The 18,901-nt window shown below is 37.6% G+C and overlaps 1 long non-coding RNA gene across 1 annotated transcript in view; it reads right to left on the reverse strand.

The window, feature by feature from the left end:
* Positions 1–9,921: 9,921 nt before the first annotated feature.
* Positions 9,922–18,901, reverse strand: part of LOC138900479 (uncharacterized) — a 50,928-nt gene continuing 41,948 nt past the window's right edge. The window contains exon 2 of the long non-coding RNA XR_011411521.1: positions 9,922–10,222. This is a non-coding gene — a long non-coding RNA (uncharacterized lncRNA). The remainder of the gene's footprint in view (positions 10,223–18,901) is intronic.

Consider the following 18,901-nt stretch of genomic DNA (forward strand, 5'->3'; position numbering starts at 1 on the left):
TATGTAATCTCAATATAACATAGTACTGATAATACATGATAAATTCCCCAAAACTAGTAAATACAGAGTCATGAGCTTTAATACAGAAATGCAAGTCTGAAATGACCAAGTACAATATTGTCTGAAATAAAGACAACAGTACATAAGAAAAGAGACGCCAAGACTTCATCCAAGAATGTAGTTCTACCTCGTCTCTCAGCAATCAACTCTGCTGCTAGCCTCAGCTACTGATGACTGGATCCGATATCTGGTTCTGCACAATTAAATGCAGAGTGTAGCATGAGTACAACCGACCCAATGTACTCAACGAGTATCATAACTAACTTTGGCAAGGTAAAAGAAGCAAGAATTATAAATAATACTTGCTATAACCTGTATAGTTTCATAAATTCAACAAGTATAGAACAATAATGTGATCAAGTATAAAGCACAGAAGGAACTATTTGTGTGTGTGCAATTACTCAGGTACTCTGCTCAGTTGATGATCTAGCATATAAATATGATATGCAAGTAAATCATATATAACCACAGAAATTGCAAGTAAAGATGAAATGCAAAATCCCAACAAAACAATGGCCAGACTTACCTCAATATTTCCATATCCGTACCAAACCACTGATCGGTTTCTTCAAATCCGGGCGTACACCATCAAGAAGGCACATGAGAGGGTAACCCTAGGGGGATAGATCCATATCGACATGCTGAACGGATAACTCTCGTGCTGTACAGACAACTCACTTGCTGCACGGACAACTCACGTGCTGCACGGATAACTCATGTGCTGCATGGACAACTCACGTGCTAATAATATCAATATCTGGATCCGAACAACTCACGTACTATACGGACAACTCACTTGCCAATAATATCAACTGCATGGATAACTCACGTGCCAATAATCATAATCCGCTTGAAGTATTCACAGGCTACCATTGCAACACATAAACACAAAAAACAAAAGAATCAATGTTCATGATCAATGACTATCAAGTTTCATACTCCTGGATTGGTATAAATAACATGATATACTGTTTGCATGTGCAATGTGTGCTACCACAGCTAGAACAGACAATTTCATCACGAAATAACACTCTATCAGGTTCAATCAGGAGAATAACCTCAACGAAATCTTAATTGTGGTTCAAATAGCTCAAAGAGGGGTACAAATAGGAGAAGCATCACCGCTTGAAGCTTAGCAATCAATTCAAGACATGACATAGCCTAAGCACTACCTCGAGCATGAAAATAGTACCCCGGTGCACGCAAATGGGCCTAACCCCACACATATGCGCCACTCATAGCGCGTAGCTATCACAAATAATTCAGGCAACTAGTGCCTCAACCATGTTTAGGTAAGATACTTACCTCAAGCAAGCCAAACAGACCTCTAACAATCCCTTCCCGTGCACATCAATCTACGGACGACTCGAATCTAGCCAAAATAACGTAATACCATAAATAAAAGCCATAGGAAGTGATTCCAAAAGACAAAGCTAAGATCTTGAACTCAAATCAAAAAGTCAACCCCGGAACCGCACCCCGGAACCCAACAAAATTGAAATATTTCGAACACCCATTCAATTACGAGTCCAACTATACCAAAATAATCCAATTCCAACCACAAATCGACCCTCAAATAGTCAAATCTCACTCTCCAATAACAAAGTCCAAAAATCCCCAAATTCCATCTTAGATTCATGAAAATTAGGTGTAATAATAATGGATAATTAATATCTAATTCCAAAATAGAACAAACTTCCCTTACCTCTTCAATTGGGATGAGAAAGTCAACAAAGATCGCCTTACACCGAGCTCCACAACTTCAAAAATGAGAAAAACAATGAAACCCTTGATTATAACCTCTGCCTAGTGATCCTGCATATATGGACCCCAAACTTGCACCTGCGATACCGCTTTTGCGGTTCAATCCATGCTTCTGTGAAACCAACTTAAATCCCGATCTACTGCTTCTGCGAAACCAACTTAAATCCCGACTTGCTGCTTCTGCGGCTTAAATCCCGGTTCTGCGGCTTAAATCCCGCTTCTGCGGAGCCGCACATGTGGAAATACTTTCACATATGTGACTCAAGCCCATCCACTTACTTTTCGCTTCTGTGGAGATTCCCTCACAGAAGCACAACCGCTTCCGCGGAACTCCATGCGCATCTATGAGCTTCCCTGGCCAAGCCATCTTCGCACCTGCATGTAGCCGACCGCACTTTCGGCTCTGCTTTTGCGTTCCATGGCCCGCACCTGCGGACATATCCAGTAGAACCCTACTTCACTTCTGTGCCTCACCAGCCGCACCTGCGGCTCCGCATCTGCAGCCATTTCCACCGTAGATGCGATCGCACCAGAAACCATAAAGCTTCAACAATTGCTTCAAGTCCAAAAGGAGTCCAAATTCCACTCAAATCACACCCGAGGCCTCCGGGACCCCGTCCAAACATACCAAAAAGTCCTAAAACACAATACGAGCTCGCTCGAAGCCTCAAATCATATCAAACAACACCAAAATCATGAAGCACACATCGAATCAAGCCTAATGAACTAATAATTTTCTAACTTCTAAAACTAATACCGAATCATATCAAACCAACTCCGATTAATCTAAAATTTTGCACAAAAGACATAAATGACATAACGGACCTATTCCAACTCCCGAAATTGAAATTCAAACCCGATATCAACAAAGTCAACTCTCGGTCAAACCTCTCAACTTTCCAAACCTTTAACTTTCCAACATTCGTCAAAATTCACCAAATCAACCTACGGACCTTCAAATCAATATTCGGACACAAGCCTAAGTCCTAAATCACCATACGAAGCTATTGGAGCCATCAAAACTCCATTCCGGAGTCGTCTATATAAAAGTCAAACTCTGATCAACTCTTCCAACTTAAGCTTCCAACATTGGGATTAAGTGTCCCAATTCACTCCGAAGTATCCCCGAAACTAAACCAACTACCCTGGAAATCACATAACCACAAATAAACATAGAAGAAGTAGTAAATAGGGGAATGAGGCTACAATATACAAAATGACCGGCCGAGTCGTCACACTACCACTTGTCCTTGGTAGTTTTAGATTTGAATTTTGTTTATTTATACTTCAAAAAGATGTTGTATTTATTTTCATACCAGCTTTATAAATCTAAGTCTTAGTGGCTCATGACTTTTACTACCAATCCTTGGAATTTTGTATAGAAGTTTAGTTATTTTACTCATTGACTCTTATTATTCTCATTTGAGTTGTGTTGATTGTTATTTGGCTTACCTAGCGGGTTGGGTTAGGTGTCATCACGACTGGGCAAATTTTGGATCGTGACAATTTGGTATAAGAGCTTTAAGTTCATGGGTTCAATGGGTCATGGGCAGGTGTCTAGTAGAATCTTGCAGATCGGTATGATGATGTCCATACCTATCTTCGAGAGGCTACATGGCATGTAGTAAAATTTCCCATCTTGTTTTTCCTTATCGGCAATATTGATTCAGCTTGAGGAGTATATCTTCGAATTCCTCCCACTCACTCGTATGTTATATTGAGAACTCGATGTTAGTTGTGCGTTGTTGGCTTTTGATGTCATGGATGAGGTGCGAGATGTGTTTTCTGTATTTTGGTGATGGACCAGTCTTGAGGACTTGAGGCTAGGGGTTCAGAACATAGTTTGGGCTCGTTGGTTTCAGTTGTATGAGTATGTGCTTATGGATACATGTGTCGGTAGTGTCCCTAGGAGTGGGATTGATGGATCAATGAGTGGTTGGATAGCAATATGATGAGTATTAGGTGACTGAGGACTATGGTTAGATTATTTGGGTGTGACGAGAAGTATTTTGCTTGGGATGCAAAAGGAATATTGATGCTTGATTTCTGTCTTCATGTGTTGTACGGTCTTGAGTTATGAGGGTGTTGAGGAATTTTTCATGTTGTCCATTTATGGAATGAAGTAGATTCTTATATCTTGTTGTCGAGTTCAGACACGGGATGATTTAGCGATTGCATAGTGGTCACGACCGTGATGGGTCATAGAGGGATGCCAGTTGGGGCTCAGCAGGTGGGTTATCTCCTACGAGATGTTCTGAGGTTATGTGATCCCTATGATGTTTCTGTAAATAATTTCCGTTCTACCAGAGGGGTGTGTATGTGCTGCAATTTTAGTTCGGATCGCTTGAAGGAGTTTGCACGACTGTCACGAGGATGGATATGCACTTAGCGGGTGGTTTGAGGTATTTTATGATTTTTGCTAAGAGTTAGTAGGGGATTCAGTTGAATTACAGTACGCGATCATGACAGTTATGAAGTAAGGGTATTGTGGGTTATCAGATATTATGTTCTATAGCTTCGAACCAAGTGAGAGAGTCTGCTATCGATGATCAGATTGCATGGTTATGTGTTGTATTAGTTTCGGTCTGAGGCATATTTGCGGATCAATTATGACTTGCAGAGGTTGGTTTTGAAAATGACTTGAGCAAGAAAATTTCTAGATGCATGATGTATATACTTTATGGATATATGGGCATCTTGGGATAATTTGGGTTTGTGGTTCGTGATGAATGTAATGTGCTAAGAAAAGGGAGTCACTCGGTTGTGTTAAGGTGGGGTTACTTCTTTGGGGGTTGGTGTCCTTATGGATCACAGGTCGTTCGGCTTGTTTGGGTGGTGCATTTGAGATTAGAATAGGGTGGATGAATCTCGAGAAGGTTCTTATGGGTTCAAGATTCATATGTGGTATTTGAGGAGTTTCCGAATTTGTAAAAGGCTGAGATATGAGATTTGCATTGGATGGTGTCGGGACTTGCCAGAGTGGGTATCTCAGATGTGGTATTTTTGGGTGCTTACGAGGGAATACAGTGACTTATGGGATTTAGGCAACGTGGTTTCATGCTAGGATCTTTTGTGGTGAGCTTTGGTTAAGGATTGTGGTATACTAGCAAGGGGAAGTGTTAACTTGAACGAAATTTGGAAAGAACTCGAAAAAATAGGACAGCTTGGTAGTTCGTTGGATCAACATGGCAATAGAAATGATCGGAACTTTTGGTCCATTTGGTGTGGCAAGGCTTTGTAAGTGTGATGTGGCAATGCTTCTGGGTTTGGCGATCTGTGTAACTTGGTTGAGTTAGACGGATTCAGTTCTAGTGGCTTAGTTATGTGTAAATGGGTTCCAAAGAGTTCTCGATGGAGTCGTCCACGACTTGAGATGGATATTTTCTATAGGCATGGAGAGTTTGTTGCGCGTTGTGATTTTCTCCTAGATGAGATCAAGTAGAAGGTTTCTGGCTGATTGAGTTTGTATCATGCTTGTGACTCAGAGTTAATAATGGGATTCTCGTACTTTCATATGATGGTATGTTTGAGACGGCGCGTCGTGTGGGATTGAGATTTGCATGTATGGAAAATGAGCCTATGGCAATGCCAGAAAAATCATTGCAACAGCTAGGTAAATCGTTGCCTTAGAGCTATTGCAATGGTTTAGCGCCCGTTCCATCAGCCCGCGTGCCAATAGAGCTAAAGGAACGATTCTTGTAACGGTTCACATAACCGTTGTTATAGTGTCATCTATCGCAATGGTTTTTCCTCTCCCTGTTGGAACGACTATTCTTTCCAACTGCAACGCTTGAAATCCGTTACCATAATATTTAAGGTAACGGTCGATAACCGTTACCATATCATCTAATGCAACGATTATGTAAGCTATTGTTACGGTTATTTATTGATATGGCAACGATTTCTTTAAGCTATTGCAACGGTTTTATTTATATTGCTACAGAGATTTATAGACTACAATAATCAAGAAATAGCTATTGTATCGGTTTGAAATACTTATTGAAACGGTTTGTAGAATATTTTGGAATGGTTTGCAGGTCATGTTGCAACGGTTTACATTTTCTATTGGAACGCCATATAATATCTATTGCAACGGTTCTGGTTGGATATGGTAACAATTTAATCGAAACAAAAATATAGTCCTTGTTGTAAATAATTTATATATATATATATATATATATATATATATATATATATATATATAAATTGAAAAACAGTAAATATATAAATAACAAAATGATTCATAATCTAAATTGTCCAACAAGCTAATAATATCCAGAAAAGTAAAATGTTCTACTCAGTGCATAAGTTATTCATTTCAAGAGTTAGTAAGTTTCAAAAGGTAATAACAAAGATTCCTAGACTTTGCATCTACAAAAATTCTAAGTTTTTCTTAATTAAGGTCTAGATCTTCACTGCCTTCGCCTTCTACTCCACCTACAAGAGGATAAATAAAGTTATTATCCTTCAAGAGAATCCAGTCTAAGAATGCTCATAGTCCAAAAAACCAAGGGAAAAGAAAAAGAACATGACATTCAACTTGAGTTGCAAGATCTAATAGTTTCAGTTAAATAATGAGCAAATGCAAGAAAAATCAAATAATGCTTCTCTCAAACAAGCATATCTATATGAATAGAGCAAAAATCAAAGAAAAAAACGTAAGAGCATCTGAGAACAAAAAGGAGACAGTCGCAGCAACAAAAAGAGGAAAATCGAGCAGCTCCTTCATCTTCTTAACAATCACAACTACTTTTTCCCAAAGAAAAAATATCATTTCTTTCCTATAAATCAGCCACAACTTTATCCATGTAAACCTCCCTTAAACCACCCAAAAATCCATAAAACATAGCAGAAAGCTTCATTAAAATGCAGGAAACCAACTGCAAAAACGACGTCTATTAGCACCAATCTTTAGCCTTTTCTTCCCTATAAACTGCCACAACTTTAGCCATGTAAACCCCCCAAAACAGCTTAGAATTCCATAAAAAGAACAGCATTAACCTCTATTAAAATACAGTTGTAAAGCTGCTAAAAACGTAGCAAAACAGACGAAAAAACCACCTCTATTAACACCAATCTTCAGCTCCAAAGCTGTCCTTCCCAAACCAGCCCAAGAACATGGAAAAACCCAGCTGAGAACTCAGCTGAAAAGCATCGCGAACCCCAGCTTGAATCGACCCCAAAATAGCTCCAAAACACAGCCAAAACTCCCTTAAATCGACTCCATAAACAACCCCTCTTTCTCCACCATAAATCTCCTTTAAAACCAGTCAATAAACATGTGAAACCAACTCCAAAATATGCTTGAAACTTCCTTTTTCAGTCATGTAAAACTTCTAAAACATTTTGTAGAATACATTTGTACTCTTTATTGCCATTAGGAAAATTCTCAATAAAAGTTGGGTAGATAAAACTTCTTTTGTAGTTTGAGGAAATAGGGAAAAAATGTATATGTACAATTCTCTTTTCCTTCCATTTCATTTAATTCAATCAACACTAGTAAATGCTATCATTTTGTTCATTTTCCCTCGAAGCAAACCAAGTTCCCCCAACACAATTTATTTGACACAACAAGAAATATAACATCTTTCTTTATTACACAGCCATTAATTTTTATATTTTGTCTTGCATAATTTATTGTAAGATCTAGTTTGTACAAAAAATAAAATTTTTTGTACTCCAATACAAGACAGGGGATGATAAGTTACCGTAGAAGGCGGAAAGCACATTGAGCACATGTCATGAAACTTTGACAGTTATACTTTACGAGTTGGTTAGTGTTAAAAAAGAGATGAAGATTGAGATCATACCATATACAAAATCACATTTGGAATGGGAAAAAAGCTCCAGTGAATTCCTTTTTGACTTCAAAATTACAAAAGAAGAAAAAGTTAAAAAAAATAAAATTTGACAGGAAGTTAAATTGCAACTCAATCTCTTCCTAATTGCAACTGAATAGAAACATCAACAAAGGAATCTTCGAGATTTTGTCATTCTTCTACCATAGAATGAACAAAAAAACTTAGCAAAAGTAAAACATAGTTTAAATTCAACCAAATTGCTTGGGAGAAGAAATAGAGTCCTACGATATGAAAAACCATACAACACAAAAAACGCATTTCCATATGGGATGATAAGCGTGTGTGTATATTGCAGGGGTAAGCTACTTCATGTGCAACGCATTTCCAATTTATCACTACTTTTAGTTGCATTTCCAAGTTATGAAGTAAGTGCAAGAATCTGCAACGCATTTCCCATTTCCAATTTATCACTACTAAGAAACTACGATACACTATTAGTGAAATATGTTAGTAACAGGATATTTCACCGGTAGTCATCTCAAGAAGACTCATTCCAAAGGCATATGTATCAACCAAAAAACTAAAATAATGAAAACTAAATGAAATAACATAGTTAAACTAAATGAAATAATCATCCAACTTTTATCACCATTATCCATGAACTTCCTATATAACATAGTCAAATCACCAAATTTAATATTCAAACTTAGCTAAGTTACACCTCGATATTATATTATTATTACTAAGAAAACATATAGCAGATTTGTTTTGGAAGAATAAAGTTTTGAACTTATTAGTAAACATCTAAAAGTTCACAAAAAATGATACAAATCAACCATATTTTCCTTTACTTCACGACGAGAACAACACATTAAGATCCACACTGACATACATATTCCATGTGTGTTATAACCAAATAGTCAACTAGTTCTTCAAGAAATGATATTTTCTTAGCGATCTTGACCATTTATCTATTAATTAAATCAAAAGAAGTACTGAACCTTAAGTGAAAATTAAAAATTACCAATTCCACAAAAGAAACGGACAATGAGAGATACAGAATTGGAAAACCCAAGGAGATAACAGTATAGTACTTTTGAGATAGTCTTGAATCCAAAACGGTGCAAATGGCCAGTAGGTAACCTCTGCAAAATACCCTTAGTTGCAGATTCTTGCACTATTGGTTGTGCCCGTTTGCGATCCAAAAGCCTTAGCACAAATTCTATAGCTTCTGTTTCCACTGTTGCTTATGAGGCTGTACACAAAAATATAAAAAAAATTGCAAGTTGGAACCAAGACTTTCAATTTACCATACTTTCGTGGAATTTAGATTACTAATCTTCAGAAAAGAGTTACCAAGTCACAAAGCAATACTAAATTTGTTTAGAAAGTTAAAAGTCTGAATAATTGGATAGTATCCACAACCAAGTTTATTTGGAACTAATCCAATCTAACTCTTAGCAGTACCTCTAGAACTAAACAAGCGGAGTATTAGTTTTATGTCTGATGTAAAAGAAATAATCCAATTAACAGATAACAAGGACTATTTCAAGCCTCTATATTTAAATCTAAGAAAAATAAAGTTAGAACCATTACACTTTACCCCACTAGACAAAAATGCCTCATCTTTTCTCTTTGTCATATACTCATAATAAGTGTAAAATTTTCAATCTTGCAAAGTTTAAAAAAGCATCAAAGCAAACTTCAATTTTGACAAATCTTTAAACCATCAGTAGTATATGCAATATGCAATTCTAATTTCTATTTCTAGACGACTAATGGCGTATTCCATTTCCAACAAAGAAACTACTCTTTTTATTTTTTTTTCCAATGAAAATATGATATAGGCACAAATTAGATAATTCAAAGATTAAAAATAGTATAACTCTCCAATGAACTATAATTGATGATGTCTTATTTTGTCAACCATGAATGAAACAAATCACTCAGAATTTAAGGTCACTGAAGCTTAACGTTCATCAATATCTCTTCTTCCTAATAGATTAACCTATAAAGAGAACAGAGCATCTAGATTGCATTAAGGCTTACATATGAATATTTGCAAATCGAGATTCATTCAAGAAAAAACTAGAATTTGAGTAACTACTGCTAATAGGTCGGCATTTCGTCAAACAGTAGATGTGCATGGCATATAGAGTAAGCATAATTTTAGCATACAACCAAGCTGTCACGATCCAAAATCCGCTAAGGGTCGTGGTGGCGCCTAACACCGCCGTCAGGCAAGCCAACAATAATTTATCAATTTAACTACTCATTTTAGTATTTGAAATCATAATTTTCCTTAATTGAACAGTATAAAATAGAATTTATAGAGTGAATAAAAATGTTTACACGAACCACCATAATGAGTACCCTTAAGGAAATTCCCAAAACCCGGTGTCACAAGTGCACAAGCATCAACTAGGAAATATAATAAAATACGACATATGTCTCGAATACAAATTAGACAGAAAAAATATAAATAACTCTAATAGGGACTCTGTAGGCTGTGTAGTGTGACATGTAATGCAGCGAACGGTAAAGTCCCCGCAATAGCCACGCCGTTGCACCCAAAAGACCATCAGACATATAAGTACCTGCACAAAAAGTGCAGCAAGTGTAGTATGAGTTCGTAAATCAACGCGTACCCAGTAAGTATCTAGCCTAACCCCAGAGAAGTAGTGATGATGGGTCGATATCGACACTTACTAGTGGTCCAATAAGACAGATACAGTAGAAGTAAACAGACGTAAATCAGTAAAAGTAACCGAAGTAACAAGTATAACACATGGTATAATCCTCCTTTCAGCAATAACTCAAACTCTCAGCTAATAGCTACCTCTTCAATCAGAGTATATATAATGGACCTTACCAGATAGGTCGTCACAGTTAATCAGGAAAAACTCACAGATATACTGGCTTCTTGCCAATTATTACGCACAGTTTCATAAGAGTATTTTATAAAAATGCATATATATATATATATATATATATATATATATATATATATATATAAAGGGAAAACCTTTCGGTGAAATGCGATACGCGGAAAAAATTCGTAAAAGAAGTACAATCATTTCGCGGCTAATCATGAAGCCTGTTGAATCTCTACCATATCAAGTCTATCACTCTACGCAAGTCTAGTCTCAAGTCGCAACGGAAAATAAAGGAATTTAATAGGCCAGAGACAACTCAAATAGTATAATTATAGCATGGCAGGAACCTAAGTCTACTCGAACATAACATAAATCTAGTTACGTACGGACTCTCATCACCTCGTGCGTACGTAGCCCCCGCAACAAGTAGCACATAATAAATACATCACCTAGGGGTAGTTTCCCCCTCACAGAGTTAGACAAGAGACTTACCTCGCTCCGAAGTTCCATAACCGGCTCCAAAGCTTCTCTAACACCACAAACCGATGCCCGTCGATCCAAAACTATTCAAAAAATTTGCAAACCAATCAAAAGATACTCTAATACCCATAATTAACCAATTTAAACAAATTTTCAACTCTGCTCGAAAAGTCTATAAAATCAACCTCGGGCCCACGTGCCCGGATTCTAAAATTTTTTAAAGGTAGACTTTACCCATAATACCACGAACTATAATATATAACTTATTCCAAATTCCATGTCCAATTTCGTGGTTAAAATCCAAAAATACCAATTCTAGGGTTTTCTTCAAAATTTTAAATTTCTACTAATTTCCATGTTTAAGTCTATACATAATCATGTATTTAACTCACAATGTGCGGGAATCACTTACCTTGACATAGATGATGAAAACCTCCCCTTGAAGCTCTCCGAAATCGCCCAAACCAAGAGAGAAATGAGCAAAAATCCTGATTTAAAACAATCTGCACAGACGACCTTCCGCTTCTGCGGCCTTTTAGCCGGTTTTGCGGCTCTGCACCTGCGGACATTCCCATCGCAGGTGCGGCTTTCCATAAGCCTAGCCAAGTCCAGTTCTGCGGATAGAAAACCGCTCATGCGGTCACGCTTCTGCGGCGCCCTAACCGCTCCAGCAGTTTCGCTTCTGCGGAGCCTTGACCGCTCCTACGGTCCATTGCCAAAGGCCTAGCCCCGCTTCTGCGATGCCTTGCCACTTCTACGGATGCGCATCTGCAGAAGCCAACTCCGCATCTACGTCCCTTCACCCAGCTGGCCCAAGACTTCTTTTGCGACCCCTTGGCCGCTTCTACGGCCAAAACCTCGCAGGTGTGGTTACACTAGATGTGCTGCCACCAACAATTCCATAAGGACAAATTCAATCCGTTAACCACCCGGAATCTACCCGAGGCCCCCGGGACCTTGACCAAAAATACCAACCAGTCCTAAAACATCATACGAACTTAGTCGAGCCTTTAAATCACATCGAACAATGCTAAAATCTTGAATCGCACCCCAATTCAAGCTTGATAAACTTTCGAACTTCAAACTTCTACATTCGACGCCGAAACCTATCAAATCAAGTTCGATTGACCCCAAATTTTGCACACAAGTCATAAATGACATAAAGAAACTATTTTAAGGCTCAGAATCCCAAACAGACATTGGTAACATAAAAATCCACTTCAAGTCAAACTTACGAATTTCTTAAACTTTTAAAATACCAAACTTCCATAATAAGCACCGAAATTCCCCCGGGTGATCCGATACTCAACCCAACATACGCCCAAGTCCGAAATCATCATACAAACCTATTGGAACCTTCAAATCCCAATTCTGAGGTCGTTTACTCAAAAGTCCAATCTTAGTCAATTCTTTTAACTTAAAGCTTTCGAAACTAGAATTTTCCTTCCAAATTAACTCCAAACTTCCCAAAATTCAATTCCGGCTACACGTACAAGTCAATATACCTGTAGTGAAGCTACTCAAGGTCTTAAACCGTTGAACGATATGCTAGAACTCAAAACAACCGATCGGATCGTTACACAAGCAAACAATTCACTCATCGAAAAATTAGGTATTCAAAATTATTTTACCCACATGAAAAATTTGATACACAATAGGAAGAGATAACCCAGTAAGTCTACTCACTAGTTAGAAAACCCCCAAAACTCCCAAAAGAAAACTGCAGTAAATATAGAAATCACTAACCCGAAAGGAACTAATGGTGAAATGGGTTTGGCTTTGCTCGATAATAGACCTAGTTATGGAAGGAACAATAAGTTCCTTGGGAGCTCAGATCGGCGACTTTCACCGAAAAAATAGGACGTAACTGTAGAAGAAAAAGGCATATTCTTTAGAAGTCCAGATCTGTCACTTCCATAAGCAAAATAGACCTCCACACGGTTGCTTCAAAATGATGGATTCTTCTTTAGAAGTGTTATATCAATATGCTATGTTTTGGATTCAACTATCGATTTGGACTAATTAGAAATAGAAGGTCTCAGAGAACTACTTTATCTCTCTTGGGGCTTAAAAATATTAGCGATTAAAAAGAAAAAATAACTTACACAAAATGTTAGGGTTAAACAAAAAATAAAAAGGGGAAAATAAGGATGGATTTTGAACCGTCCCAATAGATTTTATTTTTTATAATCGTCCCTACAGATAGACATATTGTGACAGTTTTGAAAACCATAGCAATAAAAAGACTATTGGAACGGTTCTAACACTAATGCAATGGTTTAGTTACAAAAATGTCCCAATAGGATCCATATCCTATTGCAACGGTTATAACCGTTGCAATAGACCATTTATAGCAACGATTATATTAGCCGTTGCCAAAAACTATTCCCATAGGCCCAATTTCTTGTAGTGACAAGTTTGTGATTCGGTTTTGAAGGGAAGGTCATGAGTTCTAGATAGAATGGACGAGTTCAGATGTTTAGAAGAATGTTAGTACTATTTGATATTACCTTAGAAGAGTGTACATTCTCGAAAGGCACATTGTGTTTGACTTGCGGATGCTTGACTGGTATTATGGTAATCATGTAATTGATCGAGTAATGATGTTCAAATTTTTCAATGTGGCATGGAAAATTATGGAAGTATTTCTCGTAAGATGATTGTGTATGAGGGACGTGCCAGTCACAGTGGAGTTGTGATTGGACATGGAGACTCTTGTGTTCTAGGGATTTGAAGACTAGAAGGGTTCTCATAGGCAGATTGTTCCTTGGCTGCGAATGGTGAAGGAATGTTAAGAGGTTGATGGCTGATTGTAAGTGTTATGGATAGGTTATTGTGGACTTTTAAGAGGTTATCTACCTATTTTGGGCGGATTGGGATGGATTTGGAGGTCATTGGTAGGCCTAATAAGATGTATATTCTACATCAGGACAGATGTTTTTTACTCAGCATAGCTATTATTGAGGGGTGTCTCATTGGTTAGAGTTGATCTTATTCGTATTCTGATATGTTCCATGTGTTACTCTTCTATACTACGACGAGTTGTAAGACAGTTGACTATTTACACACATGATGCGAATCTGTTTGGGCCTTGTGGCAGAATTCGAGCGAGATGGATCTTGCGGTGTTGAATGGTTAATTGCGCTTTGGTTATGGTCTTCTTGTTTGTGGTATATCGTGCTATCCACTTCTCTATGGTTATGATAATGCACTTTACATATTTATTATTGATATGCATATGGTTGTTGATTATGGGCATCATGGCTCGAGGTATTCCATGTAGATTGGTGTTTGGATTGGGTCACGCATCACAATGAAGTTATGGTTGGAACTGGTCCTTTGTGCTTATTTCATGTGTTTATTTCTCCTTTGTGTGATGGGTTCATAGCATTGCGATTCGTGATGGTATCTGTTGAGCTTGCAGATTCTCTCATTTGATTATCTTTCCATCATTGGGACATTCGAGTCATTTCCTGTTGTTGCATAAATTGCACGGTATGTTGCTCGAGGTGGTGCTGGTGTAACGTATCGAGCGAACAGCTTGTACTTGATGAGATGAGGATATTGGACCTGGAAAGAGTGCTATCAGATTTGATTAAGATATGTTTTGAAGATTGATATCTCTAGTCAGTTTAGAATTTGGCGATGGTTCTTATCGGACAAGGGAGCTCCACGACTTGTTGATCTGATGGGTGGTTACGAGTTTTCATGTGTTTCTTTTTCCGTTGGTAGTATATGAAGGTTTAGATTAGGGTTTTATTTGATTTGATGTTTGTTACCGGTACCAGATTTGTTATCGATCAGCTACTGTGACCAGAAGCTATTGCTATGAGTATCTGAGTTATGTGTTATATTATGTGATTATATCATAGGTTATGGTTATGGCTCGATACAACTTGTTCAGAATTATATTATGTACAAATGTGAGAATCAGATCTTATAATGGATTCCGGATGTTGGAGATTCGATTATAAGGTTTGTTGACTAAGGTCGTAGTAAGGATCTTCAGTTAGTTTGTGTTGTCAGGCTTATATGAATCATAATGATGTGGAATCACCTATGGGTATGCACATTGTGAGTTTATACAGTGATTTGATGGCTTTGGAACGACCCTCGGCACATTCGAAGACGAACGTATGTTCAAGTGGGGGAGAATTTAACAACCCGACTGGTCATTTTGAGCATTTGCATTCAGTTCAGTGGTTTGAGTTCATGAATAGCTTCATATGGTGTATTATGACTTGCGTGTATCGTAGGTTTGGGTCTTAAAGTTGATCGGAATTGATTTGGAAGAATGATTCTTAAATAGGAAGCTTTAAGTTGGAAGAGTTGACCAAGTTTGACTTTTGTGTATTTGACCTCGGATTGAAGTTTTTATGGTTCCATTAAGTCCATATGGTGACCTCGTATTTGATGTTTCAACGTCGTTTCTTCAAGCATTAGTGGTACCAAATTAAGCAAATGAGATCTAAATTTTTTTTTTGATTGATGTATTAGACCTTATTATAATTACGGAGCCATAGCAAAAAAAATCATCAAATTTAGACATCGTATGAGGGAGTTATGCCCATTTTAGTGTAGAAGAAGAAAGTTGGTGCTGGTGCTTCACAGATGCGTAGTGGGGTCCGCATCTGCGACCTCGCAGGTGCGAAAAATGATCCGCAAAAGCGGAAATGACAGCTGAAAAACTGCAATTGCGCTTTTTTGGGCGCAAAAGCGGAATCTCTGTGTATTAAAAAAATCAGACTGCCTTCATTTGGTATTTTGAGCATATCTTGAGTTCTAGAGCTCAAATTAAGGTGATTTTTTTCGGCGTACTTTTCGTATTTTCATGGGGGTCAGTATCTAAACTCAATATTTGTATTTTAACATGATTACACTAGTTCCTTTGTGAATTAATCTATGTTTTGATTGGAGAATTGAGGGGTTTTTGTCAAATTTTTCTAAAATGAATAATTGGGTTTTGAACATCAATTCAGAGTTGGATTTGATAGAAACTAGTATGGTTGGACTCGTATTCGAATGAGTTTTCATAATATTTGAGTTTTGTCGGGTTCCGAGGTGCAAGCTCGGGTTGACTGTTTGGTTGACTTTGAGTATTTGATTAAAGATTCGACCTTTTTCGTTTGAGTTTATTTTCTATGGCATTATTTGATGTTTTTGAGTTGCTTTTGGCTTGTTTCGAGCCGTTTGGATGTCGATTCGCGCAGATGGCAATTCTAGAGTATTATATGGCTTGCTCGATATTTGATTTAACTTGTTCGAGATAAGTAACATATCTAAACTGGAATGTTCATTGGTTTAATAGGCTTGAATTGGGAGTGCAATTCATAGATTTGATGTTGTTTGATGCGATTTAAGGCCTCTAGTAGGTTCGTGTTGTGATTTGGGACTTGATGGTATGTTCGGATGGGGTTCCGGGTGCCCCGGGTGTGATTTGGATTTCATTTGGGACTTAGAAAGGCTCTGAAGAAATTTGAGTTTCTAGTGTCATCGCATCTGCGGTGGGCTTGGCTGTAGATGCGGAGTCAGAGGTGCGGCTGGGGATCGCTGAAGCGAAGGAAGGCTAGTTAGGTGAAAGTCACAGGTGCGGATGCGCAAAAGCGCAAACACTTCCGCATAAGCGGAATTTTGGAGAGTGTTGAGGGACCGTAGGTGTGGTTGATGGCCGCAGAGGCGGATGCATAGATGCGTCTTTGGTCCGCAGAAGCGGAAGGTGAAATTTGATGAGTCTTTAGTGAAGCCGCATCTGTGATGATATTTCTGCAGATGCGACTATTGGACCGTAGATGCGGAAATCACTAGGCAGAAATAGCTTCATCGAGGGTTTTATTTCATTCACCGCACGTTGAGCTAGAGAGCTCGATTTTGGGCGCTTTTAGAGTAGATTTTCAAGGATTGGATCGAGATAAGTGTTTTTGACTCGGATTTTTTCATTATTCATGAATCCATATTTGTTTTTATCATTTAATTAGTGATTTAAGTTGGAGAAATTGAGGATTTTTGTAAAAACTTTCCTAAATCATAAATTGAGGATTTGAAGGCCAATTTAAGGTCGGAATTTGATAATTTTAGTATCGTTGGACTCGTATCGGAATGGGTGTTCGGAATGTTTAAGTTTGGTCGGGTTTCAAGGTGCGGGCCCGGGTTGACTTTTTTGATTTTCTTTAAAGATTGAAACTTTATTTTTCGGAATTGCTTTCTATGGCTTGTATTTATGGTATTGAGTTATTTTGGCTAGATTCGAGCCGTCCAGAGTTGGATTTACGTGGGAAAGGCTTATTAGGGGATTGATTTGACTTTTTTGAGGTAAGTATCTTGTCTAACTTTGTGTGAGGGAAACTACCCCTTAGGTTTTGGATTGATTACGTTATTTGAGTTTTGTGAAAGAAGTGTACACGAGGTGACAAGTGTGTACACATGCTTATATGTGATATTTTGACCGGTTAAGACTCTTAGGCTCTTTCATGCATTTAATTAGAAATTGTAATATCATGTTATATCTTTCATTGTTAAATTGCTCTGACGTGCTTTACTTGATGTTGTTATATCGTGCTTAATATTTAACTGTCAAATATGCTCTTATATGCCTTAATTGATGTTGTCATCTCTCTTATTGTCACGTGCCTCTTTATTTGTTGAGTCATTCTTATTTGAAGTTGTTATTTCCTGATGTCTCTTCGTGTTGAATTATCCTCATGCATTTTGACGTAGTTTTCTATTTCATACCATCTTTTTCGTTGTTAAGCTTATGTTATACAATTGAATTGGAAGTTGCCTTTTCATGGGAATACCTTCATTTTGAGTTATTGAAGTTGAAGTTATGAAAGCTATTATCACATTGAGGTTGAAGTTGTTGATTATTGAGATATCTTTTCCTTGTTGAGTAATTCTCATTCTTTTTGTTATTATTGAGATTCTTGTACACATTGTGATTGAGCCGTGGGCTATATGTTGTGGTAATATTTGTAATGCTGATTTTGCCAAGTGTTGTGACATATGGGCATGTGTGGTGCGAGTTGATATTGTGTTGTAATATTGATATACATGAAGTGGTATAAGGATAGGGGTTGATACGCATGCGGTGAGATAAGGTGGGATTTATATCCGTATTGCTAGTAAGGGAATTACTTGAAGCCACACGATGAGATAAGGGGGCTAAAACGCGTGTAGCTTTCGGAAAAAAATATTTTCAAAATAAATGCAAAGCTCATGGGAAGATATAAGGAAGATTGTGATTGAGATTTGTGAAATGAGGTTATGAGGTGTGGTACCTCGGTTGTGATTCTTGTTCTGCGTTCTAGGTTAAAAAGGTTTGTTGGTTGAATAATTCTTGTTGTTTCCTTCTTTGTCTTACTTGTATTTGTCCGTATTTGATTACTTGTTGTTCTCATTATGTGTTCATTTCTTGTTGTCTTTATTGCCTTAAATCCTGTTGTTAGCTTACATTATTGTACTGCCTTATTGTCATTTATTTCCTCGCTTTCCATTATTAGACTGTACCATACTCTATTCAGTTTTTCTTATCCTATTAGGTGTCTTGACATGGTCTCGTCACTACTCTACCGACGTTATGCTTGATATTTATTGGGTACCGTTGTGGTGTACTCATACTACGCTTTTGCATATTTTTGTGTAGATTCAGGTACATATGCTCGTGCCGGAAGCCAATCGTACAATTATTTTCAGAGACTTCAAGGTATACCTGCTCGATGCTCACGGGCCTCGGAGTCACCTTCTATTATTTCCTTTACTACTGTTTATCCTTTTATTAGACAATATTGTATTAGAGATTTTAGTACATTTTGTAGAGCTTATGACTCAATTCCACTAGTTTTGGGGATCTTGTTACCGATGTTCCACTTTGGAGTTATTATGAGTTTTCATCGGTTTATTTTGTTATCTTAGTTTTGTTAATTT

The sequence above is a fragment of the Nicotiana tomentosiformis genome, chromosome 10 (assembly GCF_000390325.3).
Source record: "Nicotiana tomentosiformis chromosome 10, ASM39032v3, whole genome shotgun sequence".
In the NCBI taxonomy this organism is placed as follows: Eukaryota; Viridiplantae; Streptophyta; class Magnoliopsida; order Solanales; family Solanaceae; genus Nicotiana; species Nicotiana tomentosiformis.